The 26,721-nt window shown below is 38.8% G+C and overlaps 1 protein-coding gene and 1 non-coding gene across 6 annotated transcripts in view; one reads left to right on the forward strand and one right to left on the reverse strand.

Annotated features, from left to right (window-relative positions):
- The window catches only part of LMBR1 (limb development membrane protein 1), a 207,751-nt gene that overhangs the window by 165,489 nt on the left and 15,541 nt on the right, over positions 1-26,721 (reverse strand). The window lies entirely within an intron of this gene.
- On the forward strand, positions 20,499-20,639 carry LOC116809748 (U4 spliceosomal RNA). The gene has a single exon (XR_004369938.1). It is a non-coding gene; the product is annotated as a U4 spliceosomal RNA (small nuclear RNA).

Here is a 26,721-nt window from a genome sequence, read left to right on the forward strand (position 1 = left end):
GAACCATTCCTTCACTTTTAGATAATTAGGTTACCATTACTACTATTAGCAACAAGAATCACAATAATAGCTGCCACTTGAGACTTTAAGAACACACCCCTAGGAACAAAGTAATATAACAAGTAATAAAGATTTCAGTCCAGGTCTCAAAAGGGTAACCAAGAGAATAGCAAATAATAATAATATAACAATAAACACCAGAGGAAATGGGAAAAACGAAGTAGTGTGAATACTCACTACCATAGTGTAAATCCTATCAGAAAGCTAGTAGTTAAATCCTCAGTGTCTGTATTGGGAAGTCAATATACGTGTTCAATGTTGGTAAGCCAACAAATATTACCAAGCATTACAGAAATGACTGAGAAAAACTTTAAAAAAATAAGGGATTGTTTACGGAAAATACTTGGATAGAAGCCTTATTCTTCTTAAGGTTTCCTGTACTATCTGATGGATAGTATATTTCTATGCTATCTGATGCATGCATTAGATTTAGAAAATTATAGGCTTCTACACCCCTGACACAATAATTTTCAAGTAATCCTTTAGAGATTTATCTATGATTCCTTCACTTGGAGTTTTACATTATTTGGAAAAGTAACACCAAATAAAATCTTTACATTATTGCCTTTTGCTAAACATGGTTGAGACCGATGGTTCTCAACTGAGGGTGACAATGTCCCCCCAGGAGACATGTTGCAATGTCTAGGGACAGTTTAGTTGTCACAACTAGGTGAATCGTGCTACTAGCATCTGGGATCAGAGAACAGAGATGCTGTTAAAATCCCATGATGCACAGAACAGACCCCAAAAATAAAGAACAACCTATCTAGAATGTCAACAGTGCCAACGCTGAGAAACTCTGTTTTAGATTAACTGCCAAAAAAGTACAGAAGGTAAGCACAGAATTACATATACAACATAATTTGAACAGTATATTACAAATAATGGTTTTTTTGTTTTTTTTGTTTTTTTTTTGAGACGGAGTCTCGCTCTGTCACCCAGGCTGGAGTGCAGTGGCGCAATCTCGGCTCACTGCAAGCTCTGCCTCCCAGGTTCACGCCATTCTCCCGCCTCAGCCTCCCAAGTAGCTGGGACTACAGGCACCCGCCACCACGCCTGGCTAATTTTTTGTATTTTTAGTAGAGACGGGATTTCACCATGTTAGCCAGGATAGTCTCGATCTCCTGACCTCACAGTCTGCCCTCCTCAGCCTCCCAAAGTGCTGGAATTACAGGCGTGAGCCACCGCGCCCGGCCGAATAATGCTTCATTTTTTATTGTAAATAAAAATGTTAATACTAATTTCACTAATATATTGTAATAAGCACATTCCTTTCTCTTTTAAAAAAAAAATGGGTCACATAAAGAAATATTACCCAGATTAAGGGACAGATCATTCCAAACTACTTAATGTTAAAAGAAAAAAAAAAGCACTATCCCTTATGATCTCACACCCTGTGCTTTAAAAAGAAAAACATTTACACTAATTTTTGTCATGCCATCTAAAACTGTATTTAAAATTAAAAGTAAAATAGAAACACTTTCTAAAAGTCCTAGAATAACTCCTCTGGATTAAATCTATGCAGAAACTAGATATCAAATGAAGATTTTCAAGCAGCTGCCAAATGATGAACCCAAACGAAGTCACCGCATAGAATAAAGCTTTTGTTTTTGTTTTTTGAGATAAAGTTTCATCCTGTCACTGAGACTGGAGTGCAGTGGCATGATCTCAGTTCACTGTAACCTCCACTTTCTGGGTTCAAGGAACTGTCCCGCCTCAGCCTCCCAAGTAGCTGGGATTATAGGCACCTGCCACCACACTCGGCTAATTTTTGTATTTTTAGTAGAGATGGGGCTTCACCATGTTGGCCAGGCTGGTCCCGAACTCCTAACCTCAGGTGATCCACCCACCTCGGCCTCCTAAAATGCTGGGATTACAGGCATGTGTCACCGTGCCTGGCCCACATAGAATAAAATTTAAAAAAAAAAAAAAAAACAACTTATATACATCATATACCATACACTAAAAGCAATCTTCAAGTAAATCAAAGACATAAAGGTAAAAGATAAACCCATAAAAGATAACATAGTGGCTTCTGGCTTCCAGTCCAACATGAAAGGAGCTTGGAAGTCATCTCTCCCATCCTCACAACAAGAAAAAAACTGAACAAACTGAAAGTCAACAACTCTTCTTAAATCCATAAAAGAAGTTAAATTACAGCACAAACTACTGCTCTAAAAAGTGGAGAGACAAAAGCCCTTGTACAGAAGCCTGCTGCTAGAGCCAGTACTGGTAAAACACTTCAACTATAATTGATCAATTACTAGAGGATCAGTGTGGACTAACTAGAGAGAGAAAAACTCCAGAAGTCTAATCTCAGGGGGGACTCCCACGCTTTTTTAAAGTTTTTCCTTCAGGAGTCCTACCAGATTCTCAGAGTAAAGATTAGGGAAACTCTTAATAAAAAATAATAATAATAATAAAAAAAATCCCTTCAAGCTTCCAGCAAGAAAAGAAAAAAAGCAACCATCCTGAAATATGCCCAGGGCATGCTGTTCACCTCAAGAAAGGCCTGTCTGCAAGAGAAACTATTTGTACCCACAGCCTAACCTATTTGAATTTTATCAGAGCCTAATCAACCTGGAAGAAGAGAGACACCCAGCTTCAGCCCCCTCTAGCCTTCTTCACCTAAGGAAGGAGGTTAAAAGCTGAGTAGCACCTGTGAAGGTCACAGACCAGGGGCATAGGCTCAATAAAAGACTGAGACCTAATCACAAAACTACAGAATGTTCCCCTCAATCAGGCTCGAGTATAGTAACAGGAGATTACAGCTAAAAGAACTGCAAGGCTCAAATTCTATTTAAGAAGTAGTCTCTAGGGGAAACCAAAGGTAACAGAAGAGATAAAAACAAGAACACTAGGGGAAATTATACCCTCTGAAACCTGTAGCTACTTCAAACAGTAAGTAGCCTAACTCATACACACATAAACATAAAACCAAACACTAAAGGCCAAATTACCTCAATCCCTTTTATCTACATCATATCCGGCTTCCCACAAAAGATTACAAAGTATGCTCAAACGCAAAAATCACAATCTAAAGAGACAAAGCATCAGAACCAGACTCACAAATGACAGAGATTTGGGGTTATGAGAGTCTGAATTTAATTATTAATATGCAAAGGTGGAAAAGTAGACAAAATTCAAAAATACATGTGTAATGTCAGCAAAGACATGGAAATGTTAAGAATAAATTTTTTAATAGGAGAAATCAAATATACTGTAATAGAAATGAAGAATGCTCTGATGAGTTCATCAGTAGACTAGACACGTGTGAAGGTCACAGACCAGGGGCACAGGCTCAATAAAAGACTGAGACCTAATCACAAGACTACAGAATGTTCCCCTCTCCCCATCTCTTAACACCATAGCAATTAGTCAACTAGAAGATATGTCGATCGAAACTTCCCAAGCTGAAAAGCAAACAGAAAAAATAACAATTCTGAAAAGAAACTGAACAGTCAAGAAGTACAGAACAATTACAAAAGGCATAACATAGGTAACAGGAATACCAGAAAAAAAGACAGAAAGCAACAGATAAAATATTTCAAGTGATAATGGCTGATAATTTGCCAGAATTAATGCAAACACCTAACAACAGATCCAGAAAGCTCACAGACCAACAAACAACATAAATACAAAAAAAAAAAACCTGTCTAGGCATATCATATGCTGCAAGCTGCAGAAAATCAAAGATAAAGAGAATATCTTGAAAGAAGCTACAGGAATAAAAATGCCTTACAAATAGAGGATCAAAGATTAGAATTGCATCAGACTTCTCTTCAGAAAACATGCAAGCAAAAAGAAAGGAGTAAAATATTTCAAATGTTAAAAGGAAAAAATTAAAAATGAAAACACCAACCCAAAGTTCTGTATCCAGCAAAATTATCCTTCAAAAATAAAGGAGAGCACTTTGGGAGGCCGAGGCAGACAGATCACGAGGTCAGGAGATCGAGACCATCCTGGCTAACAAGGTGAAACCCCGTCTCTACTAAAAATACAAAAAATTAGCCGGGCGTGGTGGCGGGTGCCTGTAGTCCCAGCTACTCGGGAGGCTGAGGCAGGAGAATGGCGTGAACCTGGGAGGCTGAGCTTGCAGTGAGCCGAGATCACGCCACTGCACTCCAGCCAGGGCGACAGAGCGAGACTCCGTCTCGATAGATAGATAGATAGATAGATAGATAGATAGATAGATAGATACATAGATACATAGATACATAGATACATAGATACATAGATAGATAGATAGAGTTTGTCAGACAAAAAAAAACTGAAGGAATCTGTTGCCAACAGACTTACTTAGCAAGAATTTTTTTTCTTTTTTTGTTTTTACTGGAGGCGCAGGTAGCTTAGCAAGAAATTTTAAAAGACCTTCATAAAGGAACATGACCATAGGAGAGAACTTCAAATCTATGTAAAGAAAGAGCATTAGGCCAGTGTCAGGCACGTTGGCTGGGCTCATGGTTGTAATCCCAGCACTGTGGGAGGCCAAGGTGGGTGGATCACTTGGGCCCAGGAGATTGAAACCAGCCTGGCCAACATCGAGAAACCCCATCTCTACTAAAAATACAAAAATTGGTTGGGCATAGTGGCACGTGCCTGTAATCCCAGCTACTCAGGAGACTTGAGGCACAAGAATTGCCTGAATCTGAGAGGCAGAGGTCGCACCACTGCACTCCAGCCTAGATGACAGAGCGAGACTCCATCTCAAACAAAAAAAAAAAAAGAAAAGAAAGATCATTAGAGAAGGAGTAAGTGAAGGTAAAATAAAGTCTTTTATTTTCTTTTTCTTAATCTAACAGACAACAATTTATTGAAAGTAATAATAACAATAATGTGTTTGGTGATTACAGCTTCTAGATAAGTGAAATGAATGACATCAAGAGGGGAACTAGGAATATTCTCTCATAATGTACCTGCACTACTCATGAAGCAATACAGTGTTATGTGAAAGTGAAGGTAGACTACTTGCAAATGTAAATTGCAAACTCAAGGGCAACCACTAAAAATATTTTAAAAGAAGTATAATTGATATGCTAAGAGAGGACAGAAAACAGACTCATAAAATGCTCAACTAGACCCAAAGACAGAAAAAAAGACCAAAAAAACCCACCAAGAACAAGGACAATAGAAAATAGTTAAAACTATGGTAAATATTAAACCAATAATATCAATGATCACTTCAAATATGAATGGTCTAAATATACCAATTAAAAGAGACAGAGTTGATAAAAAATACTTAACTATATGTTGTCTATAAAAAAGTACTTTAAATATAAGACAGACAGATTAAAAGTACAGTGACAGAGAAAGACAAACCATGTTAACAATAATCAAAAGAGAACGGCAGCTATATTAATTTCAGGCAAGGCAGACTTCAGAGCAAAGAAAACTATCAGGACAAAGAACAGCAATACATAGTAATAAGGGGTCAATTTTCCAAGAAGAACTAACAAAACGTCAAAATACGTGAGGTGAAAATGGACAAAAATGTAAACAGAAATAGATGAATCTACTATTATAGTTGGAGACTGCAACATCCTTCTATCAGTAATTGGCAGATGCAGCAGGCAGAAAATCAGTAAGGGTATATAGTTGAACTGAACGGCATAATCAATCAACTGGATCTAATTGACATTTATAGAATATTTCATCCAACAATAGCATAATATGCATTCTTCTCAAGCTCACATGAAAACACTCACTAAGACATATCATATTCTGGGTCATAAAGAACACCTTAACAAATTTAAAACAATATAATTCCTAACTACAATGCTCTCAGATCACAATAGAATTAAACTATAAATCAATAACTGAAATATAGCTGGAAAACTTCTTGGAGATTAAACAAAAAGTCTCTAAATAACACATCATCAAAGAAGTCTCAAAATAAATTTTAAAATATTTTGAACTAAATGAAAATGAAAATAAATCTTATGAAAATGTGTGAGATGCAGCAAAAGCAGTGCTTAGAGGGAAATGTATAGCACTGAATTGCTACATTACAGAAGAAGAAATATCTAAATTGAATAAGCTTCTACACCTTAGGAAACTAGAAAAACAAAGAGCAAAGTAATTCCAAAGTAAGCAAAAGAAAAAAAAATAGTTTAAAAATAGCAGAAATTAATGAAAACAGGAAGTCAATTTTAAAATCCACAAAATCAAAAGCTGGTTCATTGAAAAGATCAATAAAATTGATAAACCTCCAGCCAGGCTAACCAAGTAGAAAAAAAACACAAATTACTAATACATGAAAATGAAAAAGGGGCCATTACTCCTGTTTCCACAGACACCAAAAAAAAAATTACAGGAATATTATGAACTCCGTGCCCACAAATTTGAAAACTTAGATGAACAAATACCTTCAAAGACACAATCTACCAAAACTTCCAAGTCAAACAAATCATATCACTAGTTCTATATCTATTAAAGAAACCGAATCAACAATTATCTTACTAGCACCAGTCCCAGAAAGTTTCACTTTCGAATTCTACCAAATTTAAAGAAGATGTGATACAATTCTCCAAAATATCTTACAGACAACAGAAGCAGAGGGAATGCCTTCTAACACACTATATGAGGTCAACATTACCCTAATACCAAAATCAGATAAAGGCATTGAAATAAAGGAAAACTACAGACAAATCTCTCTCATGAGCACACATGCAAAGTTCCTCAACAAAATATCAGCAAACTGAATCCAACAGAATATAAAAAGAATTATATACCACAACCAAGTGAGAATTATCTAGTTATGCAAACCTGATTCAACATTCAAAAATCAATTAATACAATCCATCACACCAACAGGCTAAAGATGAAAGTAACCTATCAATAGATGCAGGAAAATCATCTGACAAAAATCCAACAGCCATTCATGATCAAGACTCTCAGAAAGCTGGGAATAAAAAGAAACATTCTCAACTTGATAAAGAATGTCTACAAAAACCCTACAGCTAACATCATACTTAATGATGAAAAAAACTAGGGCTGGGCATGGTGGCTCAGACCTGTAATCCCAGCACTTTGGGAGGCCGAGGCAGGCAGATCACCTGAGGTCAGGAGTTTGAGACCAGCCTGATCAACATAAAGAAACTCCGTCTCTACTAAAAATACAAAATTAGCCAGGCGTGGTGGCGCATGCTTGTAATCCCAGCTACTCAGGAGGCTAAGGCAGGAGAATTGCTTGAATCCAGGAGGTGGAGGTTGCAGTGAGCCGAGATTGCGCCAATGCACTCCAGCCTGGGCAACAAAAGTGAAACTCCCTCTCAAAACAAAAAAAATAAATAAACACTAGAATCTTTCTCCCAAGACTGGAATCAAGGCAAAGATATCTCCTCTCAACACCCTATTCAGTATCATAACTGGAAGTCCTAGCTAATACAGTAAGACAAGAAAAGGAAATAAAAGGCATACATATTTAGAAGAAACAAAACTATCTTTGTTCTCAGATGACATGATCGTTTATGTAGAAAATCCTAATGAATCAACAAAAATTCCTGGCACTAATAAGCAAGGATGCAGGATAAAAAGTTAATGTCCAAAAATAAATTGCTTTCCTATATACCAGCAATTAAAAACTGGAATTTGAAATAAAAAAAACAAAACACCATTTACATTAGCAGCCCCAAAAAAGAATTACTTAGATATAAAACTATAAAACTCTGATTTAAAAAATATCTAAATTAATGGAGAGGTATTCCACATTCACAAAAGGGAGATTTGCTGTTGTTAACATGTCAGTTCTACCCAATCTACTCTACAGATTCACACAACCCCAATCAAAATCTCAGTAAATTATTTTCTGGATATCAAGAAAATAATTCTAAAATTATGCTGAAAGGCAAAAAACCTAGAATAGGCTACACAATACTGAAGAAAAACAAAATTGGAGGACTGACATTACCTGACTTCAGGAGACGTATAGGCCTACAATAATCAAGACTGTGATTTTGGTGAAAGAATAGAAAAAGATCAATGGAACAGAATAGAGAGTTGATAAATAAATCTATACAATACGGACAACTGATCTTTGTCAAAGAAGCAATGAAGAAAGAATAGTCTATTCAACAAATGGTGCTAGAACTGGACATCCATGTACAAGAAAATGAATCCAGACATAGACCCTACGGCGTTCCCAAAATTAACTCAAAATAGATTGTATTAGTCCGTTTTCACACTGCCGATAAAGACATACCAGAAACTGGCAATTTACAAAAAAGGTTTAATGAACTTACAGTTCCACATGGCTGGGGAGGCCTCACAATCATGGCGGAAGGCAAGGAGGAGCAAGTCACATCTTACATGGGTGGCAACAGGCAAAGAGAAGAGTTTGTGCAGGGGAACTCTTCTTTATAAAACCATCAGATCTCGTGAGACTTATTCACTATCACAAGAACAGCACGGGAAAGACCCGCCTCGTGATTCAATTACCTCCCACTGGGTCCCTCCCATGACATGTGAGAATTGCAGGAGCTACAATTCAAGATGAGATTTGGTAGGGGACACAGCCAAACCATATCATTCCACCCCAGCCCCTCCCAAATCTAATGTCCTCATATTTCAAAACCAATCATGCCTCCCCAACAGTCCCCCAAAATCTTAACTCATTTCAGCATTAACTCAAAAGTCCATGGTCCAAAGTCTCATTTGAGACAAGGCAAGTCCCTTCTGCCTATGAGCCTGTAAAATCAAAAGCAAGTTAGTTTCTTCCTAGACACAATGAGGGTACAAGCATTGGGTAAATACAGCCATTCTAAATGGGAGAAACTGGACAAAACAAAGGGGCTACAGGCCCCATGCAGTCTGAAATCCAATGGGGCAGTCAAATCTTAAAGCTCCAAATGGCCTCCTTTGACTCCATGTCTCACATCCAGGTCACGCTGATGCAAAAGGTGGGCTCCCACAGCCTTGGGCAGCTCCGCCCCTGTGGCGGAGGATAGCCTTCTGGCTGCTTTCACCAGCTGGCACTGAGTGTCTGCAGCTTTTTCAGGCGCATGGTGCAAGCTGTCAGTGGATCTACCATGCTAGGGTCTGGAGGACGGTGGCCCTCTTCTCACAGCTCCACTAGGTGGTGTCCCAATAGGAACTCTGTGTGGTGGCTCCAACCCCACATTTCCCTTCTGCACCGCCCTAGCAGAGGTTCTCCATGAGGGCCCAGCCCCTGAAGTAAACTTCTGCCTGGGCATCCACGCATTTCCATACATATATCCTCTGAAATCTAGGTGGAAGTTCCCAAACCTCAATTCTTGACTTCTGTGCACCTGCAGGCTAAACACCATGTTGAAGCTGCCAAGGCTTGGGGCTTGAACCTTCTGAAGCAACAGACGCAGCTGTTTGTCCCATTTTAGTCACAGCTGGAGCAGCTGGGACTCAAGGCACCAAGTACTGAGGCTGCACAGAGCAGGGGGGCCCTGGGTCCTGCCTATGAAACCATTTTTTCATCCTAAACCTCCCAGCCTATAATGGGAGGGGCTGCTGCAAAGGTCTCTGACATGCTCTGGAGACATTTTCCCCCTTGTCTTGGGGATTATCATTCAGCTCCTCATTACTTACGCAAATTTCTGCAGCCAGCTTCAATTTCTCCTCAGAAAATGGGTTTTTCTTTTTCTATCGCATTGTCAGGCTGCAAATTTTCCAAACTTCTATGCTCTGTTTTCCTTTTACAACTGAATGCCTTTAACAGCACCCAAGTTACCTCTGGAATGCTTTGCTGCTTAGAAATTTCTTCCACCAGATACCCTAAATCATCTCTTTCAAGTTCAAAGTTTCACAAATCTCTAGGGTGAGGCAAAATGCCACCACTCTCTTTTCTAAAACATAAGAGTCACCTTTGCTCCACTTCCCAACAAGTTTCTACTCTCCATCTGAGACCACCTCTGCCTGGATTCCATTGTCCATATCATTATCCACATTTTTGTCAAAGCCACTCAACAAGTCTCTAGGGAGATCCAAACTTTTCCACATTTTCCTGTCTTCTTCTGAGCCCTCCAAACTGTTCCAACCGCTCTCTGTTCCCCAGTTCCAAAGTCACTTCCCTTCCACATTTTTGGGTATCTTCAGGAGCGTCTCATTCTCCTGGTATGAATTTACTGGATTAGCCTGTTTTCACACCACTGATAAAGACATACCAGAAACTGAGCAATTTACAAAAGACAGAGTTTTAATGGACTTACAGTTCCACATGGCTGGAGAGGCCTCACAATCATGGTGGACAGCAAGAAGGAGCAAGTCACATCTTACATGGATGGCAGCAGGCAAAGAGAGAAGTTTGTGCAGGGGAACTCTTCTTTATAAAACCATCAGATCTCATGAGACTTATTTACTATCACAAGAATGGCATGGGAAAGACCCACCCCCATGATTCAATTACCTCCCAGTGGGTCCCTCCCACGACATGTGAGAATTGTAGGAGCTACAATTCAAGATGAGATTTGGTGGGGGACACAGCCAAACGATATCGTGGATCATACACCTAAATGTAAAATATAAAACTATAAATCCTCTAGAAAATAACATAGAAAAAAAAAACTAAGTGAACTTGGGTTTGGCAATGACTATTTAGATACAATATGAAAAGCATGATCCATGAAAGAAAAAGTGATAAACTAGACTTCATTATAATTAAAAACTTCGCTCTGCAAAAGACACCGTTAAGGGAATGAAAGGACAAGCCACAGACTAGTGGGAAATTTCTGTAAAAAGTGTATCTGATACAAGACATGCATCCAAAACACAAAGAACTCTCCCTACCTAATGTGGATGGGCCTCATCCAATCAGTGGAACGCCTGAATAAAGCAAAAAGACTTAGTAATAGGGAATTCCTTCTGTCTGACAGCCTTCAAGCTGAGACATCAGTTTTTTCCTGCCTTTGGACTCATGTTGAAACATTGGCTCTTCCAGGACCTTGAGACTGTTGGACTAGGAATGAAACTACATTATCAGCAGTTCTGGGTCTCCAGCTTGCCCACTGCAGACCATGGGACTTGTCCGTCTCCATAATCACGTAGCCAATCACTTATAATAAATCTTTCTGTATATATGTACACATCCTATTGGCTCAATTTCTCCTAAGAACGCTAATTGCATTAGTCAGGGTTCTCTAGAGGAACAGAACTAATAGAAGATATATATAAGTATAGATAGATACATATAGATATATATATAAAGAGGAGTTTATTAGGTATTAACTCACATGATCACAAGGTCCCACAATAGGCCATCTGAAAGCTGAGGAGCAAGGAGAGCCAGTCTGAGTTCCAAAACTGAAGAACTTGGAGTCCGATGTCCAAGGGTAGGAAGCATCCAGCATGAGAGAAAGATGTAGGCTGGGAGACTAGGCCAGTCTAGTCTTTTCACATTATTTTTCTGCCTGCTTTATATTCTAGCCATGATGGCAGCTGATTAGATGGTGCCCACCCAGATTAAGTGTGGGTCTGCCTTCCCAGCCCACTGACCCAAATGTTAATCTCCTTTGGCAACGCCCTCACACACATGCCCAGGATCAATACTTTGCATCCTTCAATCCAATCAAGTTGACACTCAATATTAACCATCATGCTAATACACCCGGCAAGGTAAAATTTGCTTATGTTCAATTTAGTAAATACTTCCAAACAGTTTTCTTAGGGGCTGTACAAATTCATACTCATACCAGCAATGTATGAGAGTTCTGGTTGCTTCCCATCCTTACCAGAACTTGGCATTTTCTTTTTTAAAATATTTTATTTTAGCCATTCTCTGACTTAATTTTTCTCTTTCTAAAATACACTAAATATATTTACCATTGCAGTAGGCTATATAGAGGATTAATAAGGCAGGAGCTTTTTAATTTTACTATGAAGCAAAAGTATTAATAAGTGTTATTAATAACTAGAGAAGACCAGGCGTGGTGGCTCACGCCTGTAATCCCAGCACTTTGGGAGGCCAAGGTGGGTGGATCACTTGAGGACAGAAGTTCAAGACCAGCCTGGCCAACATGGTGAAACTCCATCTCTACTAAAAATACAAAAAAAATTAGCCAGCTGTGGTGGCACACACCTGCAATCCCAGCTACTCAGGAGACTGAGGCATGAGAATCGCTTGAATCCAGGAAGTGGAGGTTGCAGTGAGCTGAGATCACGCCACTGCACTCCAGCCTGGGGGACACCGAGACTCTGTCTCACAAAAAAAAAAAAAAAAAAAAAAAATAGCTAGTGAAAAGAAAATCAAAATCATTTACAAAGCTCTTCTAACCAAGTGCCTCCAAAAAAGGTTGGTTTCATAATCTTAACTTTTATTCATAAACATAATTAGAACCAGTTGTAATAATCTGTACTGGTTTTGTCAAATCACTGCCCTTTAAGTAACAGCAGCCTATATGATAATTGTAAGTTAATGAAAAAATGTCTTATCACCTTATTCAAATTTCACTCTATATTAATATGTTTCAAACAATAAACCTATGATGATATATTTTTAAATTCATTCACACTTCATGCCTTGGAGGGTGAAGATATGGTCCATAAGAGGTTACGAATGAAGACTCAATAAATGTTAAATAAGGCAATGAAAAGAGGTTTTTATGAGAAAATAACATTTTCATATACCTCTACATACTTGGAATAAAACCAAATAGAAATCCTAACTCCTGATTTGTGCTCTAGAAATGAAAGAATACTTCTTAATTTTCTAAACACTAGAAATAAGCAATCTGAAAATAAAATTTAAAAAGCAATTCCAGGCCGGGCGCGGTGGCTCACGCTTGTAATCCCAGCACTTTGGGAGGCTGAGGCGGGCGGATCACGAGGTCAGGAGATCCAGACCACGGTGAAACCCCGTCTCTACTAAAAATACAAAAAAAAATTAGCCGGGCGTGGTGGCGGGCGCCTGTAGTCCCAGCTACTCGGAGCGGCTGAGGCAGGAGAATGGCGTGAACCCGGGAGGCGGAGCTTGCAGTGAGCCGAGATTGCGCCACTGCACTCCAGCCTGGGTGACAGAGCGAGACTCCGTCTCAAAAAAAAAAAAAAAAAAAAAAAAAAGCAATTCCAGGGCCGGGCACAGTGGCTCACGCCTGTAATCCTAGCACTTTGGGAGGCCGACACGAGTGGATCATGAGGTCAAGAGTTCGAGACCAGCCTGACCAACATGGTGAAACCCCATCTCTACTAAAAATACAAAAATTAGCCAGGCGTGGTGGTGGGCGCTTGTAACCCCAGGTATTCAAGAGGCTGAGGCAGGAGAATTGCTTGAACCTGGGAAGCAGAGGTTGCAGTGAGCCAAGGTTGCACCATTGCACTTCAGCCTGGGCGACAGGGCGAGACTCCGTCTCAAAAAAAACAAAAACGAAAAAAAACAACAAAAAACAGTAATTCCCTTTCAGCCAAGCGCAGTGGCTCATGTTGTAAAACCAGAACTTTGGGAGGTCAAGGCAGGAGGACCGCTTGAGCTCAGGAGTTCAAGACCAGCCTGGGCAACATAGAGAGACGTCAGCTCTACAAAAAATATAAAAATTAGCTGAGCGTGATGTTGCACGCCTGTAGTCTTAGCTACTAGGGAAACTGAGGTGGGAAGATCACTTGAGCCTAGGGGTTTGAGGCTGCAGTGAGCCATGATCATGCCACTGCACTCCAGGCACAGTGACAAAGTGAGACCTTATCTCAAAAAGAAAAAAAAATTCAATTTCAAATAGCATCAAGAAGAATAAAATACTTAGGAATAAATTTAACAAAAGAGGAGTCAAACTTGTACTCCGGAAGCCACAAAATACTATTGAAAGACATTAAAGAATTTCTGAATATAGAAAGACATCACATGTTCATGGATTGGAGAATTTAATATTGATGGGATAACACTTCCCAAATTGATCTACATATTCAATATAATTGCTATCAAAATTCTAGTTCCTACTTTCTTACAGAAATTGACAGGCTTATCCTAAATTCACATGAAAATGGAACAAATCCAGAAAAATCAGACAACCGTGGGAAAAAAGAAAAAAGCTGGAAGACTCACACTTCCCCAATTTTAAACTTACTACAAAGCTGCACTTGTCAAGACAGTGTAGTACTAGTATAAAAATAGACATATAGACCAAAAGAACAGAACTAAGAGTCTAAAAACAAACCCTTACATTTATGGTCAACTGATTTTCAACAAAAGTATCAAGATAATTCAATTGGGGGTATGGGGGAGATAGCCTTTTTAACAAATGGTGCTGGAACAACTGGATATCCATATGCAAAAGAATGGAGATGGGACCCCTTCTTACATTATACACAATAATTAACTGAAAATGGAACATAGATCTAAATGTAAGAGCTAAACCTATAAAATTATTGGAATAAGGTATAGAAGTAAATCTACATGACCTTAGGTTGGCAAGGTCTTCTTGCATATGACATTAAAATCTCAAAAGACAAAAACAAAAGAAACTGAATGTCAACAAAATTTAAAACTTTTATCCTACAATCAAGAAAGTAAAAAGATGACCCACAGAATAGAAAATATTTGCAAGTCATATGTCTGATAAGGGTCTTATGTCTAGATTATGTCAACCTAAAATAATGACAAAGAAAGAAACTCTCCAAAAGAAAATTTTATTTGGGAGTGACAGGCGATTGCAATCCAGGATATGTTTGCTATAACAGATCAAAGGCATATCCAGATAGGATGAAGTAAGGTGAAACTTTTAAAGGCAAAGAGAAGAGGTCCATGTAAGCTATTCTGAAACAAAAATCATTATTAGTTACAGGGGCCAGTTGTAGATGCTGGTGCTAATTCATTGGTGGAGACAGCCACTGCTATGCAAATGTTCGTCTTGTGAGAGCGGCTTATCTGGAATGCTGCAATCCATGAGGAATTTCTTGCAATAAACCCTGTTACAGATGTGTGCAGAATATGCAGGATGACTAAGACATGTAGGACATACAGGAATTTCTTACGAGTTTTTTTCTGGGGATTTATTTTTTATTTATTTATTTTTTTTTTTTATGAGACATAGTCTTGCTCCATCGCCCAGGCTAGAGTGCAGTGGCACAAACTTGGCTCACTGCAACCTCTGCCTCCCAGGTTCAAGAGATTCTCCTGCCTCAGCCTCCTGAGTAGCTGAGATTATGGGCCCCCGCCACTGCACCCAGCTAAATTTTGTATTTTTAGTAGAGACGAGATTTCACCATCTTGGCGAGGGTGGTCTGGAACTCCTGACCTCGTGATCCACCTGCCTTGGCCTCCCAAAGTGCTGGGATCACAGGCGTAAGCCACTGCGCTCGGCCTCTTATGAGTTTTTAGAAGATCCTTGTGATAGTTCTTATCTCAGACCTATAAGCGTGAGACCTTCTTCATGACCTCCTAGCTCCACTTTGTTTGGGTTGGACGTAAGTGACTCCATCATGGCATTGGTGACTTACACAAATTATATAAAGAATTCTTACAACTCAATAATTAAAAGAAAAATAACCCAACAAAAAATTGACAAAGAAGTTGAAGAGAGATTTCTCCAAAGAAAATACACAAATAAATAGCCAATAAGCACATGAAAAGATGCTCAACATCATTAGTCATCAGTAAAATGCAAATCAAAATGACAATGAAATACCACTTCATACCCACTAGAATGGCTATAATCAAAAATCACAATGACAAGTGATGATAATGATGTGAAGAAATTAGAATTCTCAAACATTGGTGGTAAAAATGTGAAATGATGTAGCAACTTTGGAAAACAGGTTGGCAGTTCCTCAAAACACTAAACATAAAGTTACTTTATGACCCAGCATGTCCACTCCTAGGTATATGCTCAAAAGAAATGAAAACGTGTCCACCCAAAAACTACACAAATGTTCACAGCAGCATCTTCATAAAAGCCAAAAAGCGGGAGCAACCCAAAGGTCCATCACCTGATGAATAAACAATATGTGACATATCCAAGTAATGGAATATTACTGGACCATAAAAAGACAAGTACTGATACATGCTACAACATGGCTGAACTTTGAAAATATCATGCTAAATGAAAGCAGCTAGATATAAAAGAGTACATATTACCTGATTCAATGTACATAAAAAATATCCAGAATAGACAAATCTATACAGGCAAATCTAGGCAAAGTAAATCAGTAGTGGCCTAGGGCTAGAAGAAGGAGTATGTGGGTGCAAACAGGGAATGACTGCTACTGAACATAGGGTTTGTCTCTGAGATAATGAAAATGTTCTATGATTACAGTGGTGATGGTTGTACAACTCTGTGGATATGCTAAAAACTACTGAATTGAGTAAATTATATGGTATGTGAATTAAATCAATAACACTGTTTCAAAAAAAAAAAATAGTTGAGGCTGGGTGCCGTGGCTCATGCCTGTAATCCCAGGACTTTCAGAGGCTAAGGATGGTGGAAAGAAAATTTTTTTAATCAAAATAAGTTTTAAAAATGAACCAAGGACTGTGATGAATGCAATTCTGTGCACCTTAAGTCCAAATGAAAAAGGGAAAAAAGACAAGAAATAAAGTGTCAACTAAAGAATCATGAGATCTATAAATCTGAAAAGGAGATTTTCTTTTTTCTTTTTTTTTTTTTTTTTGAGACGATGTCTCACTCTGTCGCCCAGGCTGGAGTGCAGTCGTGCAATCTCGGCTCACTGAAACCTCCACCTCCCGGGTTCAAGCGACTCTCCTGCCTTAGCTTCCCAAGTAGCTGGTATTACAGGCACACACCCCCATGCCCGGCTAAGGAAAGGAGACCTTCTAAAGACTTGCAGGGGCAGGCCGGGCATGGTGGCTCACGCCTGTTATCCCGACACTTTGGGAGGCCGAGGCAGGTGGATCACGAGGTCAGGAGTTCAAGACCAGTCTGACCAACGTGGTGAAACTTTGTGTCTCCTAAAAATACGAAAATTAGTCGGGTGTGATGGCGCGCGCCTATAATCCCAGGCTGAGGCAGGAGAATTGCTTGAACCTGGGAGGCGGAGGTTGCAGTGAGCCTAGATCGTGCCACTGCACTCCAGCTTGGGCAACAGAGCAAGACGCCGTCTCAAAAAAAAAAAAAAAAAAAAAAAAAAAGACTTGCAGTGGCTAGGTGAGGTGGCTCACACCTGTAATCCCAACACTTTGGGAAGCCAACGTGGGCAGATAGCTTGAGCCCACGAGTTCAAGACCAGCCTGGGCAACATGGTGAAACCCCATCTCTACAAAAAATACAAAAATTAGCCAGGCGTGGTAGTGCAAGCCTGTAGTCTCAGCTACTTGAGAGGCTGAGGTGGGAAGATCACCGGAGCCCAGCGGGTCAAGGCTGCAGTGAGCCATGATCGCACCACCGCACTCCAGCCTGGGTAACAAAGTGAGACCCTGTCTCAAAAAACAATAAAAAGTAAAAACTGGCATTGCATAATATAAAGATAAATGTTAAAAATCATGCTATTAATAGATATTAACAGTGTAAAATCAGAACATATTTTCTTTATGTAGTATTCTTTCTAACAATTATTTTATTAAGTGTTAAAACATTTCTAAGGGCTTTCAAAGATAAATTCTGAACATCAGACTCCCATATCTATTTTTCCCATAATGCCTTAAGTTTCTTAAATTATCTTACTACCAAGGTGTTCAGGAAATCAGCCTGTACTATATTTGGATATAATATTCAAAACCCTAAGATCATCAAGAATTAATATCTACAAATATCTACTACAGACATGTGAAGAAGGAAAAAAGAGCTTAAGGCCCTCGGAGACCTTATATTCTGTCTTATTGCGTAACTTCTGCTTGGAAACGAAAGGAAGACTAACACCAGAAATCATGCTGCAAGACCAGAATATCCTTTGATGTCTAACCTCTCAGGTGATATACTTCCAACTGTAATTTAAGAAGGAAAGAATATAAAATACCTACAAAAGTTACCCAAAGGAAAAAAGAGAAAATAATCAAAGCCTATCAATACAAAAAAATCAGCAAAACCCAAAGGTAGACAGCAAGAAAGGGTAAGACAACCAAAAAAACTATGTGACTAAGAAAAAACAACAAAATGGCAATAGTAAAATTCTTCCCTATCAATAATTACTTTAAATGTAAATAGATTAAACTCTAGTAAAAACCTAAATAGATTTACAAACAAAAAAGATCCAACTATATGCTATTACAAGAAACTCTCTTCAGATTTAAGGACACACATAGGCTGAAAGTAAACAGATAATTAAATATTCCATGCAAATAGTAATCAAGAGAGAGCAGAGGTAGCTATATTTACATTGGGAAAAACTGTCACATGAAACACAAGACATTCATCATTTCTCATTATAAAAAAGGACAAGTTTTTGTTTACAAAGGACAGAAATAAAAGAAAAAACAAAATTTAAATAAAAGACATTTGACAATGATAAAAGGATCAATCCACCAGGGAGATATGACAATTGTAAATATACACTCACCCAACATCAGAGTACATAAATATATGAAGCAAACACTGACAGAACTAAAGGGAGAAATAAATAGTAGAATAACGATTGGAGACTTCAATACCCCATTTTCAATACTGAACAAAACATCCAGACAGAAGATCAATAAGAAAACAGAAGACTTCAATAACACACTATAGACCAAATGAATCTAACGATATATACAGAACATTCTCCTCAATGGCAGCAAACTACACATTCTTCTCAAGCAAACAGGAATACTTCTCCAGGAGAGAACACAGGATAGGTAACAAAACAAGCCTTAGCAAATTTAAGAAGGCTGAAATCATACCAAGTGTATTTTCTCACTATAAAAGAATGAAAACTGAAAAATTTACGAATACATGAAAAGTAAACACCACATTCTGGAACACTCACTGGATTGAAAAAGAAAAAACTGAAATTAGAAAATATCTCAAGACGCCGGGCGCGGTGGCTCACGCCTGTAATCCCAGCACTTTGGGAGGCCCGGGCAGGTGGGTCACAAGGTCAGGAGATCGAGACCATTCTGGCTAACACGGTGAAACCCCGTCTCTACTAAAAATACAAAAAATTAGCCAGGTGTGGCGGTGGGCGCCTGTAATCCCAGCTACTCAGGAGGCTGAGGCAGGAGAATGGCGCGAACCCAGGAGGCAGAGCTTGCAGTGAGCCGAGATCACGCCACAGCCTGGGCAACAGAGTGAGACTCTGTCACCAAAAAAAAAAAAAAAATCTCAAGACAAATAACAAAAACACAATATGCCAAAACTTATGGGATGAAACAAAAGCAGCAGTAAGAAGGAAGCTCATAACAATAAATGCTGACATTAAAAAAGAAGAAAAATTTCAAATAACCTCACTTTACAGCTCAAGGAACTAGAAAACTAAGCCCAAAGTTGCCAGAAGGAAGAAGTAACAAAGATTAGAGCAGAAATAAATAAAATAAAAAATAGAAAAATAGGGAAAAAACAACAAAACTAAGAGTTGGCTTTTTGAAAAGACAAAACTGACAAACCCTTAGCTAGACTAAGAAAAAAAGAGAAGACTCAAATAAGAAAGGAAAGAGACATTACAACTGATGCCTCCGAAATAAAAAGGATCATGAGACTACTAAAAACAACCATATGCCGACAAACTGGATAATCTAGAAGAAATGAATAAATTCCTAGAAACATAACACCCTACCAACAAGACTAAATCATGAAGAAAGAGAAAGTCTGAACAAACCTATAAGAAGTATGCAGACTGAATCAGTAATCAAAAACCTCCCAAAAGAGAAAAGCCCAGGACCAGATGGTTTCACTGATGAATGCTACCAAACACTTAAGGAGCAATTAGCACCAATCTGTCTCAAAATCCTTCAAAAAACTGAAGTGGAGAGAACACTTTCAAACACATTTTACAAAGCCAGCATTTCCCTGACACCAAAGCCAGACAAGCCATAAGAAGAGAAAACAACAGGCCAATATCCCTGAAGAATATAGATACGAAAATCCTCAACAAAATACTAGCTCACTGAATCCAACAGCACATTAAAAGAATCATAAACCATGACTAAGTGAGATTTATGCCTAGGATGCAAGAATGGTTCAATATATGGAAATCAATTACTTTGGTACACCACAATAACAAAATAAAAGGTAACAATCATATGATCATCTCAATAGGCAGAAAAATTACCTGAAAAATTCAGCAGCCTTTCATGGTAAAAACTGTCAACAAACTACAAACAAATGGAAATTATCTCAATGTAATAAAGGCCATATATGAAAAGCCCACAGCTATCCTACTTAATTGTGAAAAACTGAAAGCTTTCCCACTGAGATCAGGCACAAGGCAGATGTCCACTCTTGCTTAATTTTATTCAACATAGTACTAGAAGTCCTACCTAAAGCAATTAGGCAAGAAAAATAAATAAAAGGCATTGAAATCAGAAAGCAAGAGGTAAAACTGTCCATTTGCATAAGACATAATATTAGATATAAAAAACCATTTAACAGTTTTTTAAAACTGTTAGAACCAATAAATTTAGCTTTGAACATTGGCAGTATCGTAGCCAGTCAGGTTTATCTAAGGTGTGATTACTGCTGATGGAAAACTTTTCCTGATACCCTGCCATCATGACTTGTAATACAGTCAGCACTGGCAATTTTTGACAGTCTCCATGGAGACTGAATTATAAAGAAAAAAAAGAACTAATAAATTCAATAAAGTTGCAGGATAGAAAAATCAACATCCACTAATAAACTATCTAAAAAGGAAATTAGTAAAACAATCTCATTTACAATAGCACAAAAAAAGAATAAAATACCTAAGAATAGGCCAGGCGCGGTGGCTCATGCCTATAATCCCAGCACTTTCGGATGCCCAGGCAGACGGATCACCTGAGGTCAGGAGTTCGAGACCACCCTGATCAACATGGAGAAACCCCATCTCTACTAAAAATAAAAAAATTAGCTAGGCATGGTGGCGCATGCCTGTAATCCCAGCTACTTGGGAGGCTGAGGCAGAAGAATCCCTTGAACCAGGAAGGCGGAGGCTGTGGTGAGCCGAGATCGCATCATTGGACTCCAGCCTAGGTAACAAAAGCAAAACTCCGTTCTCAAAAAAAAAAAAAAAAAAAAAAACCTAAGAATAAACTTAACTAAGGAGGTGAAACACCTGTATCCTGAAAACCATAAAACATTGATGAAAGAAATTAAAGAAAGCTACATTTGGAGGAAAAACAGCAGATGGGAGGCAGGATTAGATTGCAGCTCCCACTCGGACAGACAGAGCAGTGTGTGGAGACTCACATCGTGAACCTTTGCTCCAGAACTACCGCAGGAATACACCAGGAACCCCTAGAGAACCCAAAGACCCTCTGAAAGAAGCAGATTGCTCCTGCAGGACCCAGAAGACAGTCCAAATGCCCTGCTGTTATCTGCAGCTGAGAGACCTGCAGATGGTTCACATCACAGGACTCTGTGAAGACAACCCCAGTACCAGCTGTGCCTGGTAGACCTGCTGAGTGGCTACATCCAGAAGAGAGGTAACAATCACTGTAGCTCGGCCCTCAGGAAGCCACATCCTTAGAAAAAGGGGGAGAGTACTACATCTGTGGAACACCTCGGGGACAAAAGAATCTGAAGAGCAGCCTTGAGCCCTAGACCTTCCATCTGACATAGCCTACCCAAATGAAAAGGAACCAGAAAAACAATTCTGGTAATATGACAAAGAAAAAGTTTTGTAACACCTCCAAAAATATCACACTGGCTAACCAGCAATGGATCCAAACCAAGAAGAAATCCCTGATTTACCAGAAAAAGAATTCAGAAGATCAGTTATTAAGCTAATCAAGGAGGTACCAGAGAATGGTGAAGTCCAATTTAAAACAATCAAAAAAAGATACAAGAAATGAGGAAAGAAATCTTCAGTGAAACAGACAGCATAAATAAAAAACAATCAAAGCTTCAGGAAATAAAGGACACACTTAGAGAAATGCAAAATTTTCTGGAAAGTCTCAGCAATAGACTCAAACAAGCAGAATAAAGAACTTCAGACCTCGAAGACAAGCTTTTTGAATTAACCCAAGCCAACAAAGACAAAGAAAAATGAATAAGAGAAAGAAAAGAATAAGAAAAAATGAACAACGCCTCCAAGAAGTTTGGGATTATGTTAAGTGACCAAACCTAAGAATAACTGCCATTCCTGAGGAAGGAGAGAAACTAAAAGTTTGGAAAACATATTTGGAGGAATAACTGAGGAAAATTTCCCGGGCCTTGCTAGAGACCTAGACATCCAAATACAAGAAGCTCAAAGAACACTTGGGAAATTAATCATAAAAAGATCATCTCCTAGGCACACTGTCATCAACTTATCAAAAGTCGAGATGAAGGAAAGAATGTTAACAGCTGTGAGGCAAAAGCACCAGGTAACCTACAAAGAAACACCAGAGAAACAGCAGATTTCTCAGCAGAAACCCTACAAGCTAGAAGGGGCTGGGGCCCTATCTTCAGCCTCCTTAAACAAAACAATTATCAGCCAAAAATTTTGTATCCAGTGAAATTATGCTTCATAAATGAAGGAAAGATAGAGTCCTTTTCAGACGAACAAATGCTGAGAGAATTTGCCACTACCAACCCAGAACTACCAGAACTGCTAAAAGGAGCTGTAAATCTTGAAACAAATCCTCGAAACACATCAAAACACAACCTCTTTAAGGCATAATTCTCACAGAACATATAAAACAAAAATACAATTAAAAAAAAAAAGGTATACAGGTAACAAATAGCACAATGAATGGAATAGTACCTCAAATCTCAATACTAACATTGGATGTAAATGGCCTAAATGTTCCACTTAAAAGATACAGAATTGCGGAATGGATAAGAATTCACCAACGAGTTGAGAGAAGAAGGCTTCAGACGATCAAACTACTCCGAGCTACAGAAGGAAATTCAAACCAATGGCAAAGAAGTTAAAAACTTTGAAAAAAAATTAGACGAATGGATAACTAGAATAACCAATGCAGAGAAGTCCTTAAAGGAGCTGATGGAGCTGAAAGCCAAGGCTCGAGAACTACGTGAAGAATACAGAAGCCTCAGGAGCCGATGCAATCAACTGGAAGAAAGGGTATCAGTGATGGAAGACGAAATGAATGAAATGAAGTGAGAAGGGAAGTCTAGAGAAAAAAGAATAAAACAAAACGAACAAAGCCTCCAAGAAATATGGGACTATGTGAAAAGACCAAATCTACGTCTGATTGGTGTACCTGAAAGTGACAGTGAGAATGGAACCAAGTTGGAAAACACTCTGCAGGATATTATCCAGGAGAACTTCCCCAACCTAGCAAGGCAGGCCAACATTCAGATTCAGGAAATACAGAGAACGCCACAAAGATACTCCTCGAGAAGAGCAACTCCAAGACACATAATTGTCAGATTCACCAAAGTTGAAATGAAGGAAAAAACGTTAAGGGCAGCCAGAGAGAAAGGTCGGGTTACCCACAAAGGGAAGCCCATAAGACTAACAGCTGATCTCTCGGCAGAAACTCTACAAGCCAGAAGACAGTGGGGGCCAATATTCAACATTCTTAAAGAATTTTCAACCCAGAATTTCATATCCAGCCAAACTAAGCTTCATAAGTGAAGGAGAAATAAAATACTTTACAGACAAGCAAATGCTGAGAGATTCTGTCACCACCAGGCCTGCCTTACAAGAGCTCCTGAAGGAAGCACTAAACATGGAAAGGAACAACCGGTACCAGCCACTGCAAAATCATGCCAAAATGTAAAGACCATCAAGGCTAGCAAGAAACTGCATCAACTAACGAGCAAAATAACCAGCTAACATCATAATGACAGGACCAAATTCACCCATAACAATATTAACTTTAAATGTAAATGGGCTAAATGCTCCAATTAAAAGACACAGACTGGCAAATTGGATAAAGAGTCAAGACCCATCAGTGTACTGTATTCAGGAAACCCATCTCACATGCAGAGACACACATAGACTCAAAATAAAGGGATGGAGGAAGATCTATCAGGCAAATGGATAACAAAAAAAGGCAGGGGTTGCAATCCTAGTCTCTGTTAAAACAGACTTTAAACCAACAAAGATCAAAAGAGACAAAGAAGGCCATTACATAATGGTAAAGGGATCAATTCAACAAGAAGACCTAACTATCCTAAATATATACACACCCAATACAGGAGCACCCAGATTCATAAAGCAAGTCCTGAGTGACCTACAAAGAGACTTAGACTCACACACAATAATAATGGGAGACTTTAACACCCCACTGTCAACATTAGACAGATCAAACAGACAGAAAGTTAACAAGGATACCCAGGAATTGAACTCAGCTCTGCACCAAGCGGACCTAATACACATCTACAGAACTCTCCACCCCAAATCAACAGAATATACATTTTTTTCAGCACCACACCACACCTATTCCAAAATTGACCACATAGTTGGAAGTAACGCACTCCTCAGCAAATGTAAAAGAACAGAAATTATAACAAACTGTCTCTCAGACCACAGTGCAATCAAACTAGAACTCAGGATTAAGAAACTCACTCAAAACCGCTCAACTACATGGAAACTGAACAACCTGCTCCTGAGTGACTACTGGGTACATAACGAAATGAAGGCAGAAATAAAGATGTTCTTTGAAACCAATGAGAACAAAGACACAACATACCAGAATCTCTGGGACACATTCAAATCAGTGTGTAGAGGGAAATTTATAGCACTAAATGCCCACAAGAGAATGCAGGAAAGATCCAAAATTGACACCCTAACATCACAATTAAAAGAACTAGAAAAGCAAGAGCAAACACATTCAAAACCTAGCAGAAGGCAAGAAATAACTAAAATCAGAGCAGAACTGAAGGAAATAGAGACACAAAAAACCCTTCAAAAAATTAATGAATCCAGGAGCTGGTTTTTTGAAAAGATCAACAAAATTGACAGACCACTAGCAAGACTAATAAAGAAGAAAAGAGAAGAATCAAATAGACGCAATAAAAAATGATAAAGGAGATATCACCACTGATCCCACAGAAATACAAACTACCATCACAGAATACTATAAACACCTCTACACAAATAAACTAGAAAATCTAGAAGAAATGGATAAATTCCTCGACACATACACCCTCCCAAGACTAAACCAGGAAGAAGTTGAATCTCTGAATAGACCAATAACAGGATCTGAAATTGTGGCAATAATCAATAGCTTACCAACCAAAAAAAGTCCAGGACCAGATGGATTCACAGTCGAATTCTACCAGAGGTACAAGGAGGAGCTGGTACCATTCCTTCTGAAACTATTCCAATCAATAGAAAAAGAGGGAACCCTCCATAACTCATTTTATGAGGCCAGCATCATCCTGATACCAAAGCCTGGCAGAGACACAACCAAAAAAGAGAATTTTAGACCAATATCCTTGATGAACATTGATGCAAAAATCCTCAATAAAATACTGGCAAACCGAATCCAGCAGCACATCAAAAAGCTTATCCACCATGATCAAGTGGGCTTCATCCCTGGGATGCAAGGCTGGTTCAACATACGAAAATTAATAAATGTAATCCAGCATATAAACAGAACCAAAGACAAAAACCACATGATTATCTCAATAGATGCAGAAAAGGCCTTTGACAAAATTCAACAACGCTTTACGCTAAAAACTCTCAATAAATTAGGTATTGATGGGACGTAGCTCAAAATAATAAGAGCTATCTATGACAAACCCACAGCCAATATCATACTGAATGGGCAAAAACTAGAAGCATTCTTTGAAAACTGGCACAAGACAGGGATGCCCTCTCTCACCACTCCTATTCAACATAGTGTTGGAAGTTACGGCCAGGGCAATCAGGCAGGAGAAGGAAATAAAGAGTATTCAATTAGGGAAAGACAAAGTCAAACTGTCCCTGTTTGCAGATGACATGATTGTATATCTAGAAAACCCCATCACCTCAGCCCAAAATCTCCTTAAGCTGATAAGCAACTTCAGCAAAGTCTCAGGATACAAAATCAATGTACAAAAATCACAGGCATTCTTATACACCAATAACAGACAAACAGAGAGCCAAATCATGAGTGAACTCCCATTCACAATTGCTTCAAAGAGAATAAAATACCTAGGAATCCAACTTACAAGGGATGTGAAGGACCTCTTCAAGGAGAACTACAAACCACTGCTCAGTGAAATAACAGAGGATACAAACAAATGGAAGAACATTCCATACTCATGGGCTGGAAGAATCAATATCGTGAAAATGGCCATACTGCCCATGGTAATTTATAGATTCAATGCCATCCCCATCAAGCTACCAATGACTTTCTTCACAGAATTGGAAAAAACTACTTTAAAATTCATATGGAACCAAAAAAGAGCCAGCATTGCCAAGTCAATCCTAAGCCAAAAGAACAAAGCCGGAGGCATCACGCTAACTTCAAACTATACTACAAGGCTACAGTAACCAAAACAGCATGGTACTGGTACCAAAACAGAGATATAGATCATAGAACAGAACAGAGCCCTCAGAAATAATGCCGCATATCTACAACCATCTGATCTTTGACAAACCTGACAAAAACAAGAAATGGGGAAAGGATTCCCTATTTAATAAATGGTGCTGGGAAAATTGGCTAGCCATATGTAGAAAGCTGAAACTGGATCCCTTCCTTACACCTTATACAAAAATTAATTCAAGATGGATTAAAGACTTAAATGTTAGACCTAAAACCATAAA

Source organism: Hylobates moloch, unplaced genomic scaffold, assembly GCF_009828535.3.
Source record: "Hylobates moloch isolate HMO894 unplaced genomic scaffold, HMol_V3 SCAFFOLD_1, whole genome shotgun sequence".
NCBI classification, from domain to species: domain Eukaryota; kingdom Metazoa; phylum Chordata; class Mammalia; order Primates; family Hylobatidae; genus Hylobates; species Hylobates moloch.